This window comes from Oryzias latipes, chromosome 9 (assembly GCF_002234675.1).
Source record: "Oryzias latipes chromosome 9, ASM223467v1".
Lineage (NCBI taxonomy): Eukaryota > Metazoa > Chordata > Actinopteri > Beloniformes > Adrianichthyidae > Oryzias > Oryzias latipes.
The window spans coordinates 4,896,650-4,907,610 of NC_019867.2; the positions used below are offsets into that span (position 1 = coordinate 4,896,650).

Below are 10,961 nucleotides of genomic sequence, written 5' to 3' on the forward strand. Positions count from 1 at the left end.
ATCTTTCCCCCGAAAACAAACCTACGTTCGTTCGTCGGACCTTTTAGTGTGCGACACATAACAGAACTAAATCAAAACATCTGAAATGACCCTTCGAGCCTGAGGCGATTATTGTGGTTTTAGATTAAGAGAATGACGTCGGTAAATTGTTTAAGAGATTTTGTGAACGAGCGACTAACAGCGGCAGCCGAAGAAATTGTTAAAGTCTTTGAAAAAACGATCGCCGATTATGAGAAAGAGATCAACCGTCAGCGAAGGCTGCTGGCTGTCGTCTGCAAGCCTCGAGTAAAGTTACACCGTACAGGTTTGTGTCAAATTTGTGTAAAATTAGAACATTGGTCTGAAAGTAAAATTGATTGATTTTATTATAATTAATTCCACTGCAGGATGTTTTTATTTAGACTAAATGGTGTGTAAATCTTTCCATTTAGAGGTCCCAAAAGCTTTTTTTCATCATCATGTGAGTGGGGGGCAGACGGAGGTGCAGGCTTGTATCCAGAGGAAGAACTGTGATTTGGACCAACAGGACTCAGAATCTCAACAGGTTAATGATGACCATGAAGACCTCTGCACCAGTCTGGATAAAGATCTAAATCATAAGACAGATCCCATTATCCTGGCTGCCAAATGTGATGAGAACGCCAATCAAACTGTCTCCTTAAATCCCGTCAAACCTACAGAGTCCACAGACGCCATCCCGGCCCAAAGGTGTGACGTTTTAGAGTGGAGGGAGTCCTGTTTACCTGAAAGCCACGATCAAACAGGAACCACAGCTGAGAACCTGGAACCACCTGAAAGCTCAGAGAAAAAACAAAGCAGGAGACGTCTGAAAACCGGTGAAGATCACACTCCTCCCCTGTTAAGAACTCCCTTTTTCATTCGCACGGGCAATGAGTGCGACTACAGGTGTGAAACGTGTGGCAAAGCCTTTCCATACAAGTCCAAACTGATTCGACACCAGAGGATCCACACAGGTGTGAAGCCCTACTGCTGCAACATCTGCGGCAAACGCTTCAACCAGACGTCCATACTGAAGGTTCACCTCCGGATCCACACGGGCGAGCGGCCTTACTCCTGCGACACCTGCGGGAAGAGATTCAACCAGAAGTCCATCCTGAATGTGCACAAAAAGATTCACTCCGTGGAGCGGCCGTACGCCTGCGACGCCTGCGGCAAAAGGTTCTTTCAGAAAGCCAGTATGGAGGCTCATGTCATCTGGCACACAGGTGAGAACCATCCTGATCCAGGTATTTGGCTCACGTTTGTTAAGAGAGCGTATATTTACACGTTTGATTTCATCCTTCTCCAGATGTTTGTTCAAAGTTATGATGGTTAGAAGCAGCTACCAATCCAGGATCCTGAGTTTCAACCACTCTCCAGGGATTTCTCATCTCTTACAGCTCAGATTAGTCTTTTGTTTATTTATGTTTTTATAAAAAGATAATGTTAGTCTAGTTAGTTAGTTAATTCAGTCTTTTTTTGTGGTAAACTGCATTATCTAAAAAAAAACAAGGAAAAACCTAATAGACTGTAGGTAAATTAAAATGCCGTAAAAAAAACAACGTTTTTTACAGTTGATCACATGTTTGCGGTGGATCACATGTTTTATTACACTTTTGTAGCTGTATTTATTTAATATGTATTTATTTATTTAATACGAATGTCGTTTTTGATGTGCTTTTTTGATGTTATTTCTGAATGTCGTTGTTGCTGCCACAGATAAATGAATTTCCCCATTGTGGGATTAATAAAGTCCTCTAATCTAATATAATCTAATCTAATCTAATCTAATCTAATCTAATCTAAATAATAATCAATGTTTTTTCCCCCTTTTACAAAAAGAAAACCCACTGGGTAAATGCCTCACAATGAAATATAGGTTAGGTTTTCATAAAACAAAACCTGTAAACACAAATGAACAGGAATGTGAAATAAAACAATTCTGAAGGTGTTGAGCTGCTACTCAAGTTTTAGAAAAACGACTTTTTTATTTTGAAATTTGCTTTTTACTAAAAGCTAAAAAATCTAAACCTAATAATTTCCATTCTTCAATTTTCAATAAAGTTTCTGCAGTTTCTTTAAAGACTTTGTGTCTCGTAGCATTTATCTTGTAAATATCTGTAAAAATGGAAGTAACAGAGAAAAAAGTCTTTTTACAATTTTGACCATTGTGGAGTTTGTTTCTTTTTTAAAATAACCCTCAGAACTGAGTCTATTTGCAAACAGACGAGTTTGCAGATCGATGAGGTCAGTAATCATTAAAAAAGTGAGTTTTCCCGTTTCTAAGCTTGTTGCATCATTTGTTCTGCTGTTTTATCTTCCAGAGCTGCCAGCACCTTTGTGCAAAGAGGAGGGTGTTTTGGATGAGCAGCAGAGGAGTATCAGTTTGGCTCAGAGTGAATTCCAGTTTCCTCAGATTAAAGAGGAACAGGAGGAGCTCTACATCAGTCAGCACGGACAGCCGCTAGAGCTAAAACAGGACCCGGATGCGCTTGTGCTGTCTTTATCGCGTGGTAACGATTACCACGACGGCACTGAAACTCTCTACCTGCATCCCGGTGAGCTTCCAAGTTCAGGAAAGTCCATAGATAAGTCCGATTACAGAGCAGACAGGCAGGCGCTTGCGTCAAAACCTCCTTTCGCCGCTGCATACATGACTGAAAAACATGAGTATAAATGCGACACTTGTGGGAAAGTATTTCAGTTCAGGTCGAGGCTGGTTCGACACATGAGAATCCACACCGGCGTGAAGCCGTTCTGCTGCCACACCTGCGGAAAGAGGTTCAACCAGAAATCCATATTGATCGTCCATCAAAGGATCCACACGGGCGAAAGGCCTTACTCCTGCGACGTCTGCGGGAAAACGTTTAACCAGACCTCCATCTTGAACGTTCACAAGAGGATCCACACCGGCGAGAGGCCGTACTGCTGCGAAACCTGCGGCAAGAGCTTCACCCAGAAGTCCATACTGAACGGACACAAGATCATTCACACCAGAGAGACCCTCCTCCTGCAAAACATGCGGCAAAAGCCTCAGAAGTCACTTAAGCTTCACATGAAAACGCACATAAGTGAGCCAGCGGATTTCTGACGGATGATGTTTTAGCTGTAAAGTCCCACTCTGATCATCCTTTGATCTATTTTTAAAGCGTTCCCAGTGATCTTTAAGTTATCATGATGCCATTTTTAGCCTTAACTTGAAAAACCTGTGGTTGTTTTCTAGGACATAGTTGCTCCAGAGCGGCCGGAGTTTGTTAAAAGAATTCACCTTTCAGTTGTGGGTGGGACTGTTGGCACGAAGTAAGCCTCCTCTGACTTCCCATGATCCCTTTGTTTACACTCTAGCTTACATCCCCTCAACAGAAATGGCGAGCAACATTGGAGTTCTCCAGCTGAACCGTTTTGAGTCCGATTCCAGGTCAAACACGGGAAATAAAGACGTACATGGATCTATTTGGCTGGGAGTGGATGCATCGGAATGGAGCAGAGCAGGGAGCTCCTGTCCTGCCGACTGTGGAGCAGCGTCACAGCTACAGATTTTTTTCATCTGCTCCTGATTCACCATGATTTGAATAAAGAAAAACTCAGAAATGCAATTTTTATCGGAAATTTCTTTAAATATGTTCTCCAGCATGAGAAAAAAAGGCTACATGAACCCAATTTTCATTGGAGTGGGTCTTAAATTGTGTCTCTAGAGTCACACACACAGGTGAGCATTAGAGCTTGATCAAATCAACCTCCAAACAGAGTTTTTTCCTTGGAAAAAACAGACTGAACGTAACAAAATTAGCACTTTCTGTAAGCCAGGCCTGGAGGGCTGCTGAATTTGTCACATTTTTTGTTTCGAAGATGCACCTGAATAACGTGACGGACGTTTCTGTGCGCCAAAATCTTTGACTAAAGTTGTAGATAAAATGTCTTTTCCATGTGAAGTTAGAAGAGCGCTTGTATTGTCACAGCTTCTGTTCCATATATTTATGTTGTAGAACAATCTTGTGCTGTTCATACGGAATCACACACAACGCTCCACAATAAAAGTTAAAAACAGAGCTTGCGTTCCTTCTGCTTCCCAACCCCTCGAACCCTAAAAGTATGACTTCAACTTAAGGCTGAGCTCAGAAAGGACCAACACGGTCGTCTCTGTTCTAGAGCCAAGTCCATTCAGGGTGGAAGCCAGGATCACCGCACAGGCCACCCTGAAGGAGAATCCCACAGAGGAAATAAAAAGAACCCTAAAACATCACCATAACAAAAAAAGAGTTACTATAATTAAACATCAACATTTGAAATGCATAATAAAGAATCGTAGCGGTAATAGCCAGATGGAAAAGGGGAGTTTTGAGCCTTTTCTCCGACAGACTGTTCATCAACTGGGCAGTTTAGAAGACAACAGAGTTAATTATTCATTGGAAGTGTTTGAGTTTAAGTATGTATTTAATAAGCACAATATATAACCTTTTCTGTTTTTAGAAACGTATTATTAGAACTGCTTCAACAAGTTCAACAATTATGTCTGGGTCATGTTGTAGAATGGTTGTTGAGAATCTGGGCTGCAAAGTTTGAACGTGCAAAAGTATCAAAACAAGTTAATGGAGTGAAAAAAAGGTCTGAAAACCCAGAAGGAAAATATTTTGCCTCAATAAAAGCCAACGATAAACTTTGATGGTTTTTTTTAAGAAATGACTTTTTCCACCTTTTTTTTTCCGAAAACATTATGGTGGTACTGATAAAGGTGCCTGTTTTGAAAAAAAATATTTTTTAAACTTTACTATTACTTGTATGGAATTTGCAAAATTGTATTTTGACCACAGGAAGTTGGACTGTTTTGTGCATATTGCTACAGAAATTCATATTTTTTTTCATTTGCAACAGGAGGCTGAATTTTAAACAAATAACTCTGTTAAATACGATGAGGGCAAGTAAGATTTTATGATCCGTTTTACCCCTTTATTTAAGAAAGAATTGGGCCTGATGGGTTAAAATTGTAGAATTGGGAATCTGGTTAAGACACGATGAGGCAGTTTGTTTGTCCTGCAATACTCCTGAGTGTCCAGACGGGGGCAGTAACACAACCCGGACTATTTACGTCGTCCAAACTAAAAGACAAGAAGAAGACTCGTGCCACAAGGAAGTAAATTGAGCTGTAGTGTGAGTTCAGGTTTCCACTTTTTAAAGTTTTTTTTTCCTTTCTAGTTTAATTTTACATAATTACTTTTTCAAACATGTATCCAGCCCAGAGCATGCGCAACTTTGTCTGTGATCGCTTAACTGCGGCTGCGCGGGAAATAGTGGGGGCTTTTGAAAAGAGAATTGAGGATTATGAGGCAGAAATCGCTCGCCAGCGCAGAATGTTGGACACGGTTTTTACACCTGAGCCAAAGTTTCACAGGTCAGGTACGACAACCTCCAGATCTGAGCTAAAATGTCCAAACAGTTTGCGTGAAGAACTTCCGTTTCACATTTTTCGGTGGTTCCGGGAGAGCTGATCAGAACCATCAGAAGAGCAGATGAGGAAATCGATCCATGCAATTCCTAAAAACAAACAAACTAAACTGTCAACAGTAGAGACAATTTAAAAAAAAAAGAACTTTAAGACTTTTCAATACTTTATTTCTGCATACAACAAATAATGTTTTATACTTTTTATATTTTATATTTATTTCTAATCCTGACTGTCATATATTCTTTTAAACAAATTGGGAGCATCCTAATTTTACTGTGCATACAATAAAAATAAATAAATTATGATATTTTCATACTCCTGTCTAGATTAAGTTACAGTCAATTAAAAGCTGCATCTGGACCATATGATGAATTTTCAAACATGAATGTAATTTATCTGCATGACTTTTCACAACATGACTACAGTCAAACATTAGAATACATTAGAATCGATAAACATGAAAAAGGTAAAACAATTTAGTAGTAAAATATTAAATACATGCCATAAAAACAAGAATACTAATAAAGACAGAGCAAATAAAAAAAGCACCAGCAGCACAGAGGTTCATGTCAAAAGCCATAAAAATAGTTTTAAAAAATGTTTTTTTATCTTTTTCTTTTATTCAAAATCAATGTATTAATCGCCCTTTATGTCAAAGTATCATTGTTTCCCAAAATAATTCTTCTTTTTTTCATGAAGTGTGATGAACAACCAATAAATCCTGCAGTTTTTACATTGTTTATACGAAGAAAGAACAAAACAGTTTTATGAACATAATGTTTTCTTTTAGCCTCTTTTTTGGGAGAAAGAAATGAACAGAAAGATCAAATTCACATTATCTGTCAAATAACCTTTCACTTTACTAGATTGTATTTTTAAGAATCCCACAAAAAAGGCTTAACTAATAAAAAAAATACATTTCTTTACACTTATTTTTAGTTTCTTAATTGTTTGTCGGACCGCATCAGTAACTGATGAGATAAAGTTTCTATACATAAATTATAGACATATGTTGTGTTTGTTGGTCATGCACCCATTGAGGATGAAGCGGACATCAACTCCTGAGATTTGATTCAATTTCTCTTGCCCATTAAACACCAAAACAAATATCAAACATCCTTATTCCACGTTCTCACCCTTTTCTCTTTCCCCGTAGAGAAAGATCTCCCCAGTAAGGAGGGTAAGGTGGTCCAGAACCAACAGAACCTCGGTTCTCCAGAGGAAGACTCCAGACTTTCATCACAAATCACCCAGATCAAAGATGAACATGAAGAAATCTGCATCAGTCAGGAGCCATCAAGGCAAACGCAGCCCTCCAGCTCAACTCCAACACCCGCTCCTGATGTCTCAGAAGATCAGCACCGGCCCTCGGAGTCAAACCAATCAGAGACTATAGAACCTGGAGAATTTCCGTCCATCAGCTCAGAAAAAGATGCAGAACCTCAAGCAGACAGGGAGAGTTCTGCAAGGTCAACAGCAGAGGATGATCTGGAAGGACTTTCCAAAACCAATGATAGATCTGAGAACGAGGACCGCACAGCCTTTACCGATGGATGTGAAACAGCAACTGGAGACGTGGAGGCCAATCCAGATGAGGAGATGCCGGATGTGAGCTCACTGTCGGCTGCAAGTACTGAGCAAACGCTAGAGAAGAAGATAAACCAAGAAGACATAACGCTATCTTTGGATCAGAGCTGTACAAACGTATCACCTAATGACAGCGATGAGATCACGCAGCAGGAGGAAACAAACACAGAACCGGCACCAACACCATCCAGCTTTGAAGAGGAGACAGGTAGAGGCCACGCTGAGACCCCGGACGGGGCGCAGAGCCGCCGGGATGAAGGTTCTGTCTCAACGGGGGCTGATGAGGATCAAACAATCAAAGGAAGTGAAGCGTCAGCAGGACCTGATGAACGTCAGAATGGAAGTCCAGAAAATATCAAGGAATCACTGAAAGATGCGAAGCAGACCTCACCTGAAAATGTAGAGCAAACTTCACAACCAGACGAAGCAACAGGTTTTATACCGACTGAGGAAAACGAACATGGAAGACCAGAGAAGAGCACTGATGAGCACGGAGCGTCCGCCACGCCTACGGAGAAGAGTCCAAAAGCTGACCAAAACACTGCCACATCGCCAAAGAAAAGGGAATGTTCACCGAATAAAACCAACGCTCGTTCTGATCCAGCAGCAAGGAGGCGGCTCAGAGAGGCAAAAACGGCACAGAGTAGAGCCATGGAAACGAGACGACACCAGAGGCGCGGGGAGAAGATGGGACCACATGGAGACACAGCACCTGACTCCTCACAGTCTGCCGACAGACCATCAAACAACCCCACAGCAGCGCCAGAACCGAGCTGTGGCGGGGACCGAGGCACAGATCTGACTGCAAACAGGAAGTCCTGCAAAGAGAAGACGAGTTCAAGCTCAAAGTCAGGCAAAAAGAGGAGGCACAGCCACGAGGAAATAAGTCTTTCTGAGCTGCCACAGGAGAGTTGCTGTGACGCCGAAGCGAAGGCGACTTCAAAACCAAAAACAAATGCAGGCAGCAGTCCAGCTGAAAGCAGCCAATCGAAAGCAAGCAAGAGGCCCAGCAGTGAAAATAAATCTTCAAGGAGCAAGAAGGAGCAGCTGCAGAAGAGACCAAATGGTGGCAGTTCTGACCCAAAGCAGAAAAGACAGAAGGAGGGAAATCCTCCAATGTCCAGGAGGTCCGAGGCGGAAAAGCTACAGAGAAAAGAGAAGTCCAAATCACGCGACAGGAGCGATCTGGGCACATCCAGCGACTGCGCTGAAGAGAACGTGGAGAACCCGTACAAGTGCGACACGTGCGGCAAAGTGATGAGCAATTTCAAAAACTACAAATTCCACATGAAGTCCCACACGGTTGAGAAAAGCTACAAGTGCGAAACCTGCGGGAAAATGTTCCGGGAGAGCTGGGATTTGAACAAGCACTTGGTCATTCACGCCACGGAAAAGCCTTACAAATGCGAAATCTGCGGGAACGGTTTCAACCGTCGCTACAACCTGGACTTGCACCAGCGGGTGCACACGGGCGAGAAGCCCTACAAATGCACCGTGTGCGCGAAAAGCTTCAGCTCCTGCGTGAACCTGAAGAAACACCAGCGCGTGCACACGGGCGAGAAGCCCTACACCTGCAAAGACTGCGGAAAAGAGTTCGCCGACTCCTCCGCGTTCAAAAACCATCAGCGCGTGCACACGGGGGAGAAGCCCTTCAAGTGCACGCTCTGCAAAAGGAAGTTTGCCACCAGGACGACGCTGAAGAGGCACAACAGGACGCACACAGGGGAGAAGCCGTACGAGTGCCACGTCTGCAACAAAAAGTTTGGCCACAAGTCGGACCTGAAGGGACACTTGAGGCTGCACACGGGCGAGAAGCCCTACGAGTGCAGCCTCTGCCAGGAGAAGTTCTCCACCTGGCTAAAACTCCACAAACACAAGCGTGTGCACACAAAAGCAGCAGGAGAACCAAGCTCCAGCGATTGATTAGGCATTTGTGTCATGAAACATGGGATTTGCAATAATGGTTTCAGTCTTACTGTGAAATTAGAATCAGAAACGCTGTATTGATCCCACATGTGGGAAATTTGTTTGTTACCGTAGCAGTAAAAGAAGAATAGTAGACATAAGAGAAAATAGAATGTAAAGAAAATCCAAAATAATGTAACATGAATGTAAACAAATAAGGTCGTATGATTTAAAAAAAAAAGCTATTTACAGACAGTACAAACAAGGATATGCAAAAATGTGCAGAAAAGAAAAATGTGCAGATGTTATCTGCTACACTGTGAATTGTTGTACAGTGTTGTTGTGTTTGGTAGGAAGGATTTCCGGTTTGAGCCTCCTAGAGAAGGAGCTCCGCTGTTTGTCCAGAACAGGGTGGAGAGGACGGTCTGGGTTGTCCGTGATGCAGGGGTGTCAAACTCATTTTCGCCACATCAGCATAGTGGTTGTCCTCAAAGGGCCTGATATAACTTAGACATGGAACTTCATGTAATGAAATATAAACATAATTACTCCTTAATGTTAAATAAATCATTATTTATTTATTATAACTTTTTAAAGTGACAATTACAGTTGCATAGAAAACACATGTTTGCTTGTTACTCTAGCAGAAATACTTTTAAATTTGATTCTGTCAGGTTAGGTTATATGGACAGTTTTTAAGTCCTAACGCACAGTTGCCCGATCCAATATTTCATGTCCGATTCCCCCCAGATATGAATAAATACACACCAATTTGATATTTTAAGAAATTAAAAACTTTTATGCTCTCACGGGCCACAGAAAATGACATGGAGGGCCACATTTGAGTTTGACACATGTGCCATAATGGATAAGATCTTGTTCGGTGACCTCCTCTCCATCACTGCTGAGTCCAATGACAGAACCCGCCTTCCTGATCAGCTTCCTCAGTCTGTTGGCGTCGCTGACGCTGCAATGCTGCTTCCCCAGCAGACCACAGAGGAGAACAAGGTCGGCCACCACGGACTGCTGGAAGATCTCCAGCATCTTGCTGCACATGTTAAAGGACCTCAGCTTCCTTAGGAAGTAGAGTCTGCTGCAGGCCTTTTTGTAAAACAGCAGTACTGTGGCTCCTCCAGCTCAGTTTGCTGTTGATAGTCACTCCCAGGTATTTGTACGTACGAAATTAAATCAAAGGGACCAAATGATCTATTTTAAGTTCAGCTATCTGACTTTATTTTTCTATTTCCAGCTTTTAAAAACTTCAAAGACTCAGAAAATTGTATTTTCATGACAAATATTTAGGTAAGTTTAATGGTTTACCCACAATAATGTACTTTTCTTTATGATTTTTCAACATCTTGTCTTTATTTTCATGAATTATTGATGGGATTTCTGAACGACTTGTCTCTGGTTTCCTTTTTCATGTCTTGCTTGGCTTTTGGGCATTTGACAAATGCAAACAGCTTTGTGAGGAGAATAAAAGGGACGTTTTAAAACATTTTATTTGTTTTAAATATCCTTCTGAGTGGAAAATCAAGATGAAACCACCAGCAGAACTGCATTTAGTAAAGCAAATATCCTGGCAGTAGCAGCAGGGATTGGAGAGGACCAGAAAAAAAACACTGGAACATCTGCTGTGAGACAAACATTCACAACTGTAATAATGAGATAAGAGGACCATGAGCAAAAAATGGTCTATTTAAATCTACTACTTAACAGTGAGGGAGTATACTTGAACTCTACTTTATATAAACTATATCTTTTAAACTTAAACGTTCCAAATTGTCTGAGAAATTATTCAGTTAGCAAACGTCCTACATTCCACGTACGTGGTCTATAGTATACTTGTAATACTCAAGTGTACCTAAAAAAAACTTCACGCGTTTGACAAAGGTGAAGCAGAAATGAAGTGAGAATCTACGTAAGATCAGTTACAGAACAGAAAAGATGATTTCTTTAATGCAGCAGTGAGAGAAGAACAAAAATCCTTTCAGTCACTGCAGAAAGAGAACAGGATGACGAAGGA

General features: G+C 41.5%; 1 non-coding gene across 1 annotated transcript; it reads left to right on the plus strand.

Moving 5' to 3' along the window:
• The first annotated feature begins 40 nt into the window (after positions 1–40).
• On the plus strand, positions 41–10,433 carry LOC101161490. Its single transcript, XR_002873850.1, has 5 exons — positions 41–304; positions 432–1,226; positions 2,325–3,039; positions 5,197–5,394; positions 6,600–10,433. It is a non-coding gene; the product is annotated as an uncharacterized LOC101161490 (transcript).
• The last annotated feature ends 528 nt before the right edge of the window (positions 10,434–10,961 follow it).